The 14,806-nt window shown below is 38.0% G+C and overlaps 1 protein-coding gene across 1 annotated transcript in view; it reads left to right on the top strand.

Annotated features, from left to right (window-relative positions):
• The window catches only part of LOC126249771 (uncharacterized), a 72,398-nt gene that overhangs the window by 27,627 nt on the left and 29,965 nt on the right, over positions 1 to 14,806 (top strand). The gene's annotated exons all lie outside the window — the stretch shown is intronic.

Genomic DNA, 14,806 nt, shown 5'->3' with positions numbered 1-14,806 from the left:
TTAATGATTGATTGAGAATCAGCTAGAGATTTATCTGTTTCAGTTGCTAACAAAAACTAATTTGATGAAACAGTCCTACCAACCAATCCCTTCTTCTAGCCAAGTTGTGCCACAAATTCCCCTTCTCCCCAATTCTATTCAATACCTCTTCATTAGTTGTGTGATCTATCCATCTAATCTTCAGCATTGTTATGCAGCAACACATTTCGAAAGCTTCTAATCTCTTCTTGTCCAAACTATTTGTCGTCCATGTTTCACTTCCATATATAGCTACATTCCATACAAATACTTTCAGAAATGACTTCCTGACACTTAAATCTATACTCGATGTTAACAAATTTCTCTTCTTCAGAAATGCTTTCCTTGCCATTGCCAGTCTACATTTTATGTCCTCTCTACTTACACCACCATCAGTTATTTTGCTCCTCAAATAGCAAAACTCATTTACTACTTTAAGTGTCTCATTTCCTAATCTAATTCCCTCAGCATCACCCGACTTAATTCGACTACATTCCATTATCCTTGTTTTGCTTTTGTTGATGTTCACTTATACCCTCCCTTCAAGACACTGTCCATTCCATTCAACTGCTCTTCCAAGTCCTTTCCTGTCTCTGACATAATTACAATGTCATCGGCGCAACCCTGTCTCACTCACTTCCCAACCACTGCTTCCTTTTCATGTCCCTCAACTCTTTATAACTGCCATCCGGTTTCTGTACAAATTGTAAATAGCCTTTTGCTCCCTGTATTTTACCCCTGCCACCTTCAGAATTTGAAAGAGAGTATTCCAGTCAACATTGTCAAAAGCTTTCTCTAAGTCTACAAATGCTAGAAACGTAGGTTTGCCTTTCTTCTAAGATAAGTTGTAGGGTCAGTATTGCCTCGCGTGTTCCAGTATTTCTATGGAATCCAAACTGATCTTCCCCCGAGGTCAGCTTCTACCACTTTTTCCATTTGTCTGTAAAGAATTCACATTATTATTTTGCTGCCGTGATTTATTAAATTGATAATTCAGTAATTTTCACATCTGTCAACACCTGCTTTCTTTGGGATTGGAATTTTTATATTCTTCTTGAAGTCTGAGGGAATTTCGTCTCTCTCATACATCCTGCTCACCAGATGGTAGAGTTTTGTCAGGACTGGCTCTCCCAGGGCTGTCAGTAGCTCTAATGGAATGTTGTCTACTCCCAGGGCCTTGTTTCGACTCAGGTCTTTCAGTGCTCTGTCAAACTCTTCACACAGTATCATATCTCCCATTTCATCTTCATCTACATCCTCTTCCATTTCCATAATATTGTCCTCAAGTACATCGCCCTTGTATAGACCCTCTATATACTGCTTCCACCTTTCTGCTTTCCCCTCTTTGCTTAGAACTGGGTTTCCATCTGAGCTCTTGATATTCATGCAAGTGGTTCTCTTTTCTCCAAAGGTCTCTTTAATTTTCCTGTAGGCAGTATCTATCTTACCCCTCATGAGATAAGCCTCTGCATCCTTATATTTGTCCTCTAGCCATTCCTGCTTAGTCATTTTGCACTTCCTGTCGATCTCATTTTCGAGACGTTTGTATTCCTTTTTGCCTGCATCACTTCTGCATTTTTGTATTTTCTCCTTTCATCAATTAAATTCAGTATCTCTTCTGTTACCCAAGGATTTCTATTAGCCCTCGTCTTTTTACCTATTTGATCCTCTGCTGCCTTCACTATTTCATTCCTCAAAGCTACCCATTCTTCTTCTGCTGTAATTCTTTCCCCCATTCCTGTCAATTGTTCCCTTATGCTATCCCTGAAACTCTGCGCAACCTCTGGTTCGTTCAGTTTATCCAGGTCCCATCTCCTTAAATTCCCACCTTTTTGCAGTTTCTTCAGTTTTAATCTACAGTTCATAACCAATAGATTGTGGTCAGAGTCCACATCTGCCCCTGGAAATGTCTTACAATTGAATCTTGAACCAAGTGTTAGCTGTGATTAAGTTATGCTCTGTGCAAAATTCTACCAGACGGCTTCCTCTTTCATTTCTTAGCCCCAATCCACATTCACCTACTACATTTCCTTCTCTTCCTTTTCCTGCTGTCGAATTCCAGTCATGCATGACTATTAAATTTTCATCTCCCTTCACTACCTGAATAATTTCTTTTATCTCATCATACATTTCATCAACTTCTTCATCATCTGCAGAGCTAGTTGGCATATAAACTTGTACTACTGTAGTAGGCATGGGCTTCGTGTCTATCTTGGCCACAATAATGCGTTCACTAAGCTGTTTGTAGTAGCTTACCCGCACTCCTATTTTTTTATTCATTATTAAACCTACTCCTGCATTACCCCTATTTGATTTTGTATTTATAACCCTGTACTCCCCTGACCAAAAGTCTTGTTCCTCCTGCCACCGAACTTCACTAATTCCCACTACATCTAACTTTAACCTGTCCATTTCCCTTTTTAAATTTTCTAACCTACCTGCCTGATTAAGGGATCTGACATTACCCAAGAGGACGCCATCATCATTTATTCATACACTAAAGCTGCATGCCCTCGGGAAAAATTATGGCTGTAGTTTCCCCTTGCTTTCAGCCGTTCGCAGTACCAAAACAGCAAGGCCGTTTTGGTTAGTGTCACAGGGCCAGATCAGTCAATCATCCAGACTGTTGCCCCTGTAACTACTGAAAAGGCTGCTGCCCCTCTTCAGCAACCACACGTTTGTCTGGCCTCTCAACAGATACCCCTCCGTTGTGGTTGCACCTACGGTATGGCTATCTGTGTCGTTGAGGCACGCAAGCCTCCCCACCAACGGCAAGGTCCATGGTTCATGGGGGCAAAACAAACTTATAGCTTCTGAAAGTATATTAGAGTATATATAACATGTCTGCAAATGATTTCAGGGTGCTCTTCACCATCATTACATGCAGAAGGGCCTGAAACAGCTACATCCTAGAACAGCTGTGAGTAGAGGCAGTTCCATTTAATTCTGTGCTCACAGAAGGATTAGTATCATCTAACCTGCAATTACATAACTATCACTAGATAAATGATTATCAATTTCTTGTGTATTTATAATGTTTATTTTCATTAATTTCTTTCTTCCACATCCTCCAATTTTTTCTTGTAAATGTTTGAGGTTAATCTCAGCATTCCTTTGCAGAGAAACAAGAAGTACATTTGTTACATTATTACCATAGGAAACAACTGAATGAATGCAAGACAACAAACAGTTTGGCCAGTAGCTGAAAGCTCAAAGCAACAGAAAATAGTGTCCCTAGGTTTATGAATACAAAGAAGATAAGTCACAGAGAAAAAGGTCAGAATGTCTCAATCAGCAATTCATTGACGTTTAGTACCTTTAGATTTTGATTAGGTCTAAAATACTTTTATATTCACACAGTGCACACACTGAACTATCATAACAACAAATAAGAATATATTCAAATTTTCATCTTTTTTGAGGTAGCTTATGACCTTGACCCATGTTATTATCTGAATCTTTTGTGTTTGGAATAAAAATTTCCCGTATGTTTTCTCAAATGTACAACCTTAAAACTTCATTTGCAGAAAAACTACTTATGGTGCTATCACACTCAACATACTGGGGAGTGGTTCCAGTTATTTCCTTACACACTGATGATGAATTGCAGTGCCATGCTTTTTTATATCTTTCTTTTCAAAACTAGCTCCTTCATGCTCTTTGATACTTCATCATGTGCACTGGATTTTTGTTATACTGTACACAGTTTATGTTGTTCAACTTTCATGATAATAGATCCTTGTGATGATTTAACACTTGCAACTGTCTCCTTCAGCTGAAACTACATCTCCTCAAGTTTGACTGTACATTTAAGAACTATTGCATAACATGTATCCTTATTCTCATTACCTATAACATTTCAAATATTATCAAATTTACACTGATCCTTGACTATACATTCCTGAAAGGAAAAAGTCTTCTTAGCTTGATTCTTTACATTACCAGCGTATTTCCTCCTTCATCTCTTCCTTTCTCCTCCCATGTAGAGAAGGCAGCACCCTCACAAATGGTGAGAAACTTGAATTATTTGGAAATAAATGTGTCTATACGTCTTCATTATCCAGGACATTTGCAACTCACTTAACATTACCAATGGCATCATATGTGTTCTCAATAGTATCTGTCTGTCCAACACAAAATTCAGTAGCACATGTACTTCTCTGTACAGTTGACCCAGCCTCTGTGGCATCAAAACAACACCCAATATCGCCCTATGGTGTAAATACTACAGCACATAAATCAGTTTCACCCTTGTTGCTAATGATAAAATCATTTACTTCCATACTGCATACACTTAATCCATCTGGCATTACAGCTACTTCAGACTCTGCATTTTCATAAGATACTGAAGCTGTTATTTTTACAATCCTTTTCTTAAAATTCACAATGCCAGTACTTTGTGCAGCAAGTAAACTTACAGGAACTTCTACAATCTTTGATTTCTACACCTGTTGGCCCTTGCTTTTCTCCCACAAGTGAATTTTCTCCATAATTCCTCCTGCTTCCTCATAATCTTTACTGTTGAACAAATATAATCAGCATTTTTCTCATAAAAAGCATCTCATTCCTTCTTTCTCTTGTCCATGTCCCCTGGCATAGCAAAAGGTCCATTTTGTTTCTTCTCTGTTATGACTCTCTTTTTCTTTCTAAAGCTGTCATATCTGCATTCACAGCCTATACTTACTTAAACATATTTGCATGGTTCACTTGCAGCTGAGATATTTGCACTGCCAAAGCTCAAAACGCTTTCTGCATTTCTAACTCATACATGGTTTATCCTCTAACAGTTACATAAAACCCAAAAAACATTGAGAGAGAAAACTAAAGTGATGATGCAAGTGCTCAAATACACTGTTAGCACACATTTATGACAGCATAATTTTCCACATAAATGGCTACTATCACTATCTTAAGCCCATTGCTTCTCTATGGTCAGCACAGTTAAAAAAATTAAAATAAATAAATAAAAAACCTTCGTATTGATGCATGCAACTCTGTAGATGATGAGCCATCTTCTTGAAGTATGGCAACAGGGGTGATTCTTCTGTAACTGAAATACAGAGATGTCAAACCATTCTGACACAAAATGTGGCTGTGAGGATTGGGCTGTGACGGGCTATAGTTTGAGGTCTCGTCGAGGTCAGGAGGTCAGCAGAGCACTACCCAGGAATGTAGTAACCCTGACTCAGAAGATTGATGCCTCTCTGATGCCCAAAGGTCTCATTGAACCAATAATAAAACATCAAATTTTTATCGTCCACAAAATAAATCAGTTGAGATATCGACATTCTGGAAGCCATTGCTTGTGGGTCAGGAGGAAGTTGACCACTATGTTATGTGCTCGTCTGCATGGATTTGTTGCTGGGCATTGGCACCAACTCAGCTCCATTATGATACAAGGCCAGTGACCTGTCACAGTAACATGAGCCCACACCCACACTGTATGCATCTGTACACAGCTTCCATAAGATGATGATCAGGGCACACATGACCCCACTGCAGACTGCACACAGAAAAGCTAGCGACCTACAGCAGCGTTTGCCCCAGTGGCAGGTGGTGGGCAGCTGTGTTGGCTCATCCCTCATGATGATAGAAGAGCAGCTGCATGTACCAGGATGGGAACCAGTGACGCTCAGGGTGTAAGACAGCAGCAGTCATAGCCGCACCCTCCACATGGCCCGCAGACCGAGGCCACCTTAGTTCTTCCCATCGACATTAGCATGGATGATGATGCTGTGACTGGCAGCATCATAGTCCCCAGAGTGAGACTTGCTGTTCAGTAGGAGCTTGTAGACAGCTATGTGAGTAGATGGCATGCCTGCATTGGTGCTTCCTCCGGGCCTGTCATCTGTAGTCTGAGCAGGCAAAATTGATAGAGGAGATGAAAAAGAAGCAATGAAGAGCAGCACATTCATCATCAGATATTTAGTCAGTGTGGTAGCATTACAGAGATGCTCAACAAACTTAAGTGGCAGATGATACAAGAAAGGTGTTGTGCATGATGGAAAGGTTTACTACTGAAAGTTTGAGAGATTACTTTTGGGGAAGTCAGACAACACATTAATGCCTACCACATATGTCTCACAGAATGACCAGAATGAGAAAATATAAGAAATTAGAGTTTATGCAGAGGCATACCAAAATCATTCTTCCCACCCACCATTCACAAATGGAACAAGGATGGGGTGGGGAATCAGCTAAAGGTACCAGAAGCACCATCTGCCACATATCTTCAGTTAGCTTGCAGAGTATTGATGTATATGTAGAAGTAGAACATCCTTCTACTGGAAATGAGCAACATTTATGCAACTCTTGCTCACATTTCTCATGCTATTGTGAGATGGCAATGACTTCACTTGGTCTGCTTTTTCGTATGATCAACTCTCATGGCCAGTTCAGGATTTCATGACTTTCAGACACTTTTTCTGCCATGTCAGTATACTGAATAATTACTCTTGCATCCGACTTACGCTTCCTTACTCCACCTTGAGTGGTCACCATTATGATGGCATCTCTCTGTCACCATGATGATACCTGCTGTGTTGCTGGTTTGGGCACCCACCCCTTATGATGTGTAGCAATCACTTTCATATTTGCTACAATATCAGTGATTCTTATTTGCTGGAATTCCTTCTGGCTTCTGACCTATTCTACCCTGCCTCTTCATCACTAGGGAAGGTTTCTAAAGTTTCTCTGGGTGCACCAAGTATAGTATTCTGCAGTGCTTCAGTTCTGTAACCTGCCATGGAAAGTAAGGAAGCACACCAGAACAACCTTAAAGTGCATGAGGGAGCGCCTAACCTAGCAGCCAGCTCTGCACATTCACAAGGAACATGTTCTGGTGGGCACACAGTGCGATTCTCTCTCTCTCTCTCTCTCTCTCTCACACACACACACACACACACACACACACACACACACACACACACTCATGTCATGTGAGTCCATGCTGTCAATGCATCACCTGGCTTGAAAAAATTAATTGATTATCTTAGATTATAGACCATCTCACTTGCACTTGAACTTCAATACACAGTGGAAAATTCCCTTTCCTTACATTCTTAAGTAGTTTGTATCCTCCAGTTGGTAGTTACATATTCAGTGATTTCATGACTAACTGCATCTTTTTTGGTTTTTTAGTGTGAAATATACTAAGCTACTTCATAAATAAATCTCTCAATCATGTAATCTTTGTTAACAACAAAATTTTTTAAATTGAAACTAAAGTAATAGAATTATATAAATGAAATTGATATCTTCTTTACTTCATTAAGGCATGATATATTATTGTATTCAGATGCAAAAACCTTCTCCTCAATTGAAATAAAAAAGAAACCTGAGTAAATAATAAATGTAATTTCACTATTTTAATACCAAGATAATGGCAGCAAGATCTAATATATAAATGAAAATAATCAATTTTTGAAAATGTAATACAAATGTATAGATAAAAAAACTCTCCTCACCAAGTGGTGGCAGAAGAAAGCATACATGAAAGCTAAGGACATGTCAGAATTCAGTGTCAGTGGTTCCTTCTTCTGGAAGAAGGGTTAAAGGGGTGGGAAGAGGGATGAAGGGAAAGGTGTTGTGAGGTTTAAGGAAATGGGGAGAACTGGGGAAAATTCATCCAGAACCCTAGGTCAGGGGAGACACACCGGATGGGATGAGAAGGGAAGACTGATTATTGGGGACTGCGCCAGATGAGATTTGAAAACCTGAGTGTTTTGAGGTGGATAGGGCAATAAGTAAGACAGATATTACTGACAAAACACCATGCATGAGTTAATAAATGCAGAAAGCTAAGTATATTATATATGGTATGCAGGTGGAGGTGCAGTTTCAGGAATAATAGACAGGTCACAAAATAAAAAGTATATAAAAGTAAATGGGGTTGAAGAAAGGAGTAGTTACTGAAGAGAAATGCCAAGATCAAAGAAATTAAATAAATTAAGACCAGATAGGTGGTGAGAACCAAGGACATGTTGTAACACCAGTTCCCAAATTTAAAGGTCTGAGAAACTGACGTCAGGCGGCAGGGGAAATCCAGATGGCAGGGTGAAATAGGCACCAGAGTCATCACTGTCATGTTGTAGAGCATGATCTGCAACAGTATATTGTATGTTGCCAGCATACACACACTGAAACATTTGCCCTATGCACTCTCCTACCACCATTTATACCATACCTGTACACTGTCAAAGGGAGAGTCATCTGCAGGTTTGCAGGTTTTATTGAGCACCCATTTCATCATGTACAATGATATGGGATTTGTCATATGTTACATACAGAAAAAATATGAATAACAACATATTATGTAAAAACTATCAGTGAACAATCTGAATTAAATATATGGGCAAAACAATTATAGCTTACATGATATAAATTTGTAACAATATAGGACACAAATAAGTTACATATATTCTGTGTATAATGGACAGCAACAAGAAACAATGATTATAACACTCTATATTGACAAATTATTTAATTTTTGTGTGTACATAAAAGAGTCTACCCCACAACACAAGTTTGTATATGAGTAACTTATAAGATAGGTGAAGGCACGCTATCTTTCTGAAGAATTCATGTATTCACTAACACTGTAAAAACTATTACTGATTAACATTCTTTTGAGTTCATTTTTAAAACTGCTCAGCTGCTGAATCCTTTATATTTTTAAGGGAAGAGCACTATAGAGAATTTTCGGGTGGTATATTGCAATCTTGTTGTACTGGGCTTTCTTATGCACTTCTCTGTGAAATTCATTATTCTGTCTTGTTGTATAGTCATGGAACTCACTGTTTAAAGAAGAAAACTGGGGGTGAGACTTCAGAAAGCATATACTTTCATAGATGTAAATGGATGGAAGAGTCATGATTTTATATTCCTTGAAAAATTCCCTACATGGATCTCTAGGTGCAGCTCCTTTTATGATTCTTATCGCTCATTTTTGAATAATAAAGGAGCGTTTTGCCTGACTTGAATTGCCCCAAAATATGACACCATATCGCAAAAGACTATGCATAAATGCATAATATGTACACAATACTGTTTGATCACTGCAGCAGTTTTTGAGCATTCTAAATACATAGCAACATTTACTTAACTTTTTATTGAGCACATCTATATGCTTGTCCCACTTTAGATGCTCATCTAACCAAATTCCTAAGAATTTCGTATTTGGCGTTTGTAGTATATTCTGTTGGCCTAGCTTCACAGTTATATTGGGCTTCACATTATTTGAAACATGTCTGTAATTCATCCATAATGTCTTTTTCTCATTCACAAATAAACTGTTGTCCCTGAACCATTTACTTGCTTCAACTGTTGTTGTTTCAATTTTCCTGTTAAGGTCAGTCTCATTCTGAGTTTTAATAAAGAGACTTCTATCATCAGCAAAAAGTATACAATCAGCTTGTGTTAAATAGTTTGGCAAGTCATTTATAAAGATCAAGAACAACAGGGGTCCCAACACCGAACCTTGGGGCACCCCATAACTAACTTCCTTATAACCAGAAAAGTATGACTTTCCATCATGAACTATTTCTACTTTCTGGCATCTGCCACATAAATATGACTTAAACCATGCATGAGCAGTACCACTGAGTCCATAGCAACAAAGTTTTTCGAGCAGTAGTTTATGATCAATAACGTCAAAGGCCTTTGATAAATCTAAAAAGACCCCACAATTTACTTCATTATTATCAATGGAATTTAGGACAAGTTTTAGAAAGTTGTATATAGCTGTTTCAGTTGATCTATTCTTTCGAAAGCCATTTTGTTGATTGACCAATATTCCACTTTTTTTTTAGGAAAGTAGAGAGTCTTCCATACATTACTCTTTCTATAATTTTTGAAAAACAAGATAACATTGATAAAGGCCTGTAGTTTTTTACATCATAATGATCCCCATTTTTGTATAATGGTTTTATAATTGATTGTTTCAGCTTTCTAGGGAAAGTGCCAGTACTGAAAGATGCATTAATTATATCTACAAGAAGAGGAGTAATATATCTGCTGTGTTTAATGATTTTGTCTGGAATGCCATCGGTGCCACAGGGAAATTTATTTTTTAGTTTGCTGATGGCATTCTCTACCTCATGTACTGTTACAGGATACAAAAACATAGTTTCGGGATTCAATGTGATGTTATGACTGATGTCTGTACTACTTTGGGTTTGTATGAGGTTTTAAACTACACTTGTAAAATGACAGTTGAATATATTGGCCATTTGTAATGGGTCGTTTATAGTTTTGTCTTCAGTTTTAATAACAATGTTGTTTCTTACTTTGCTTCTTCCTAAGTTACTATTGATCACTTTCCAAACTGATTTCATTTTTTTGTTGCCATTATTTCTACTGATATATGAATCATTATTTAACTTTTTTGCTGCAGTGATTACTTTCTTATATAATTTCCTATAACACTTCACACGTTATTTCAAAGCAGGATTTTGCCTTGCTGATTTACTTAACATTCTGAGTTGCTCTCCAGATTTTCTTATGCCCTGTGTTATCCATGTGTTAATTTTGCCTTTTACTTTCATTTTCTTAAGAGGAAAAGCAATTTCAAAGTTATGTTTGTAATCAGGTAGAAATGACTCAAACTTCATGTCTATACTATCATGTTATCTAGATCCCAACTTGTATTTTTTAACAAGAAATTAAAAATCCTAATGTTGTCCTCATTAATACATCTACTGTGGATGTGTTTCTCACTTGGCCTAGAGTTTTTACAGAGTACATTATTTATACTAAGTTTTAGTGCTTTATGATCAGAGAATCCAGTGTGAATCACTTCTACAACATTGTCTAGTTTATGTAAGTCAAGAAATATTTGGTCTATTATTGTTTCAGAGTTCTTTCCATGTCTAGCGTATTCAAAGATAGTTGGTGCTAAATTATGCAAACAAAAGACATTTGTCAATTTTGTAACATTTAAACAGTTGATTTTAAAGTTGACATTGAAATCTCCAAGTACAATAATGCTTTCTGTAGAATGTCTTAACTCACTAAAAAGACTTTCAACACTGTCCAAAAATTCCATAAAATTGCCTGATGGGGAACGGTATACACACACAATAATTATTTTAAGGTCTGTTAGTTTGCAAACGCAATATTCAAATACTTTTTCAATGTTTTTTATCTTACTAAACTTGATTTCTTTACATTCAATTCCTTGTCTGACATAAATGCATGTTCCTCCCCCTTTAAAAGTTTCTCTACTGAAGCTACTAACCATTTCATATCCTGTTATTCAGGCAGTAAAAGCTTGATTTTCTTTTAGCCAATGTTCACATACACATAAAACTGCAATATTCTTTAGTTCATCAAGCAATAGTACTTCTAATTCTGGAATCTTACTAATTATACCCTGTACATTTTGATACAAAACTACTAATTTTTTATGCTTGGCATCTGTTGCAGTGCTCACCACATTGGCTGATTGGTGTCTGCCTCCAATAAAAAATCTTTGAGATGGCCTGGTGGTGACACTCTTCTTTTGCTTAAGGGGCGGGTGATTTTCATTGCTTCTGCTCGGGTAGTTGGTACTGTTGTTGAACCTGTCAGTGATGTAAGTTGATCTGCTTCTACTGAAGACGGTGATTGTAGTACTGGAGAAGATGCTGTAGACTAGGCTACTGGAGGCAGAAGAATCGTGGGCTCACTTTCCTTAGTAGGTACTGTTGTTGAAGCTGCCAGCAGTGTAGGCTGATCTGCTTCTGTTGAAGATGGTGATTGTTGTCCTACACACGATGCTGTAGACTGGGTTACTGGAGGTGGAAGAATAATGTGCTCACTTTTCTTGCATCTGCCTAGTGAACAAAGGAAGTCTCGGATTTTTTGTCCTAATAGAATCTTTCCCCTGTTGTTTAAATGCAGGCCATGTTGGGTATAATGTTCTCTCTCCAGTGAATCTACACTAATGAAATGTGAGTTCTGGAATGCTTTGCATATCTTCTTGAACTGTCTGTTAGCCTTAATGATTTCTTTATTTACAATAGAAGTAGTCATAAGATCGTGTCGATGGGGAATACCAACAACAATTACAGGTGTTGTAGCAAAGCCCAAAATTTCTTTCAAATTGTTAGTGGATTTGTAAAGTTCATTCCTGTAGACATCATTAGCTCCACCTATTATAATTGTACACTGAGTTGAGCTGGGGCGATTTCCGACTTTTATGTTTGTTGTGATTTCAGACATGGGTGACTTCGGTTTTACAATGGCGGTTGCATTTACACGATAATTATCACATAATATTTCAGCAAGACCACGTCCGTGGCTGTCAGAATATATACACACATTTGATTCAGAAATTTGCGAATGTAACACTGTATTAATTTGTGCATGTTCCTTTGTGTGGTTTACAGTACCGGAAGGCCTACCTGTTGTTATTTCACTCTGCGTATTTATTGCTGTGTTTACAGCTGTATGAAACATATTTTTACACTGTTTACGATGCACTGCACTAGACATAACATATTCTTCCCCGTACGTGGTTTTACCTGTATCCACACCTGTCTCAAGTGCACTGATACGTACGTTTATTGCTGTGTGAAGCATGTTTTCACACTGTTTACGATGCACTGGATTAAGTGTAACATATTCACTGATATCGTCATTAATACTATCTGAGTTGCTAAGAAGGCTTCTCATCATTTTCTTAAGTAGATTTGTATACTGTTCACACATTTCCACATCACGCTGTAGAGAACATAATACACTTTCGTCTTGTCCATCAGCAAACATTTTGGCTGCAGTCTGTCGGCCGTTACACGTTGTTACCCCGCACTCACAACTTGGATTATTAAAGTTAGTAACACCAAAACATTCTGTGTGGTACCATTTTTGCAATGTAGAACAAATTTTTATTCCTTTACGTACTATTTCAATACATAATACACACTTTATAGACACTATGCAATTAATTTTCATGGAGCGATTCATTAGTCCCACTATACCAGACACCATGTTGCTGTGAAGTTAAACATATCATATACCAGTTGTTGCATAAACACCATCAGCCTTCTATGTTGGTATGACTACCACTAAATTTATTAGTTAGTATGAATGGACATAGACAGATGATGTACTCTGCCAATGCTGAATATCCTATTGCAGAGCATGCTCTACAACATAAAATCCTACATCTACATTGACATCTAACTGCATACACCGTAAGCCACTGTTATCATTTCCTTTCCTGTTCCAGTTGCAAATAGAGTGAGGAAAAATTACTATCTATATGCCTCCACATGAGCTCTAATTTCTCATATTTTACCTTTGTGGTCCTTATGCAAAATGTATGTTGGTGGCAGTAGAACAGTTCTGCAATCACCTTTGAATGCCAGTTCTCTAAATTTTCTCAATAGCATTCCACAAAAAGAATGTCACCTTCTCTCCAGAGATTCCCATTTGAGTCCCTGAAGGATCTCCACAATACTTGCGTGTTGTTTGAACCTACTGGTAACAAATCCAGCAGCCCATCACTGAACTGCTTCAATGTCCTTCTTTAATTCAACTTTGTGTGGATCCCAAACACTCAAGCAGTAGTCAAGAATATGTCACACTAGTGCCAGTGGTCTCCTTTGCAGGTGAACCTCTCTGTACCAAAATTCTCCCAATAAACCAGAGTCTACCATTCACCTTCCCTACCACAATTCCTACATACTAATTCCATTTCATATCACTTTGCAATATTATGACCAGATATTTAAATGATGTGACTGTGTTAAGCAGTAAACTACCAATGCTGTACTTAAGTGTTATGGGTTTGTTTTTCCTACCCAACCACATTAACTTATATTTTTCTACATTTAGAGCAAGCTGCCAGTCATCACATGAAATAGAAATTTTGTCTGGGTCATCTTGTATTCTCCTACAGTCACTCCTCTTTGATACCTTCCTGTACATCACAGCATCATCAGGAAACAAATGCTGATTGCTGCCCACACTGTCTGCAAGATCATTCATGTATTTGAATGATAACAGCAGTCCTATTACACTTGCTGGTGGCACTCCTGATGATATGTGACCTTGGTACCTGCTTCAGAACATGTCCCATCTGGATTCTCCTCTGTCAGAACAGTTTCTCAGGACTCAGCAGGTGACAGTTTCTCAGGTCTCAACAGGTGGGAACATCTGGTACAACATATCCCATCTGGATTCTCCTCCATGACAACAGTTTCTCAGGACTCGGCAGGTGTTACAAATGTCCTTGGTACTCACCACCCACCTGGCCTTAAATTACATTAATTTCTTCAATCTCAGCATTTGTTTTAAGTAACTGTTCCTTTCTTTCTCCTAATTAGTTTTCTATATATTTTATTTTCTGCTCTGTCTATCTTTCCTCGCCCTCACCTGTCTACCACATACAATACAGTTAACTTTCCACCCTTCTCTTGCACAACATTCTATCAGTAATCTCTGTCTTGCTTATTGCCAAATCTTCTGCATCTAAATCCTCTGGTCTTCAAATTTCAACTGGTGCAGTCCTCAACAATCTGTTTTTGCTTCTCATCCCATCTGGTAAGTCTCCCCTAACCTAGGGCTCTTGATGACTAAGCAACTTTTCCCTAATTCTCCCCATTTCGTAAACCTTGCCAGTCCCTTTCCTTCTTTCCTCTTCCTTCTGTTTCAACCCTTCTGTCAGAAGAAGGAGTGGCTTTGAAAGCTTGAAAATTTTCTTAACTTTTGTACGTGTTTTCTTCTGCTGCCACTTGGTGAGCAGATTTTTGATTTAACCAATTATATTTTCAAGATCATGGCATCTTTGTTTTAGCTTTGCACA

The sequence above is a fragment of the Schistocerca nitens genome, chromosome 1 (assembly GCF_023898315.1).
Source record: "Schistocerca nitens isolate TAMUIC-IGC-003100 chromosome 1, iqSchNite1.1, whole genome shotgun sequence".
Classification (NCBI taxonomy): domain Eukaryota; kingdom Metazoa; phylum Arthropoda; class Insecta; order Orthoptera; family Acrididae; genus Schistocerca; species Schistocerca nitens.
Note: the sequence above shows the minus strand (reverse complement) of the source record. Positions and strands in the feature narration are given on the sequence as shown.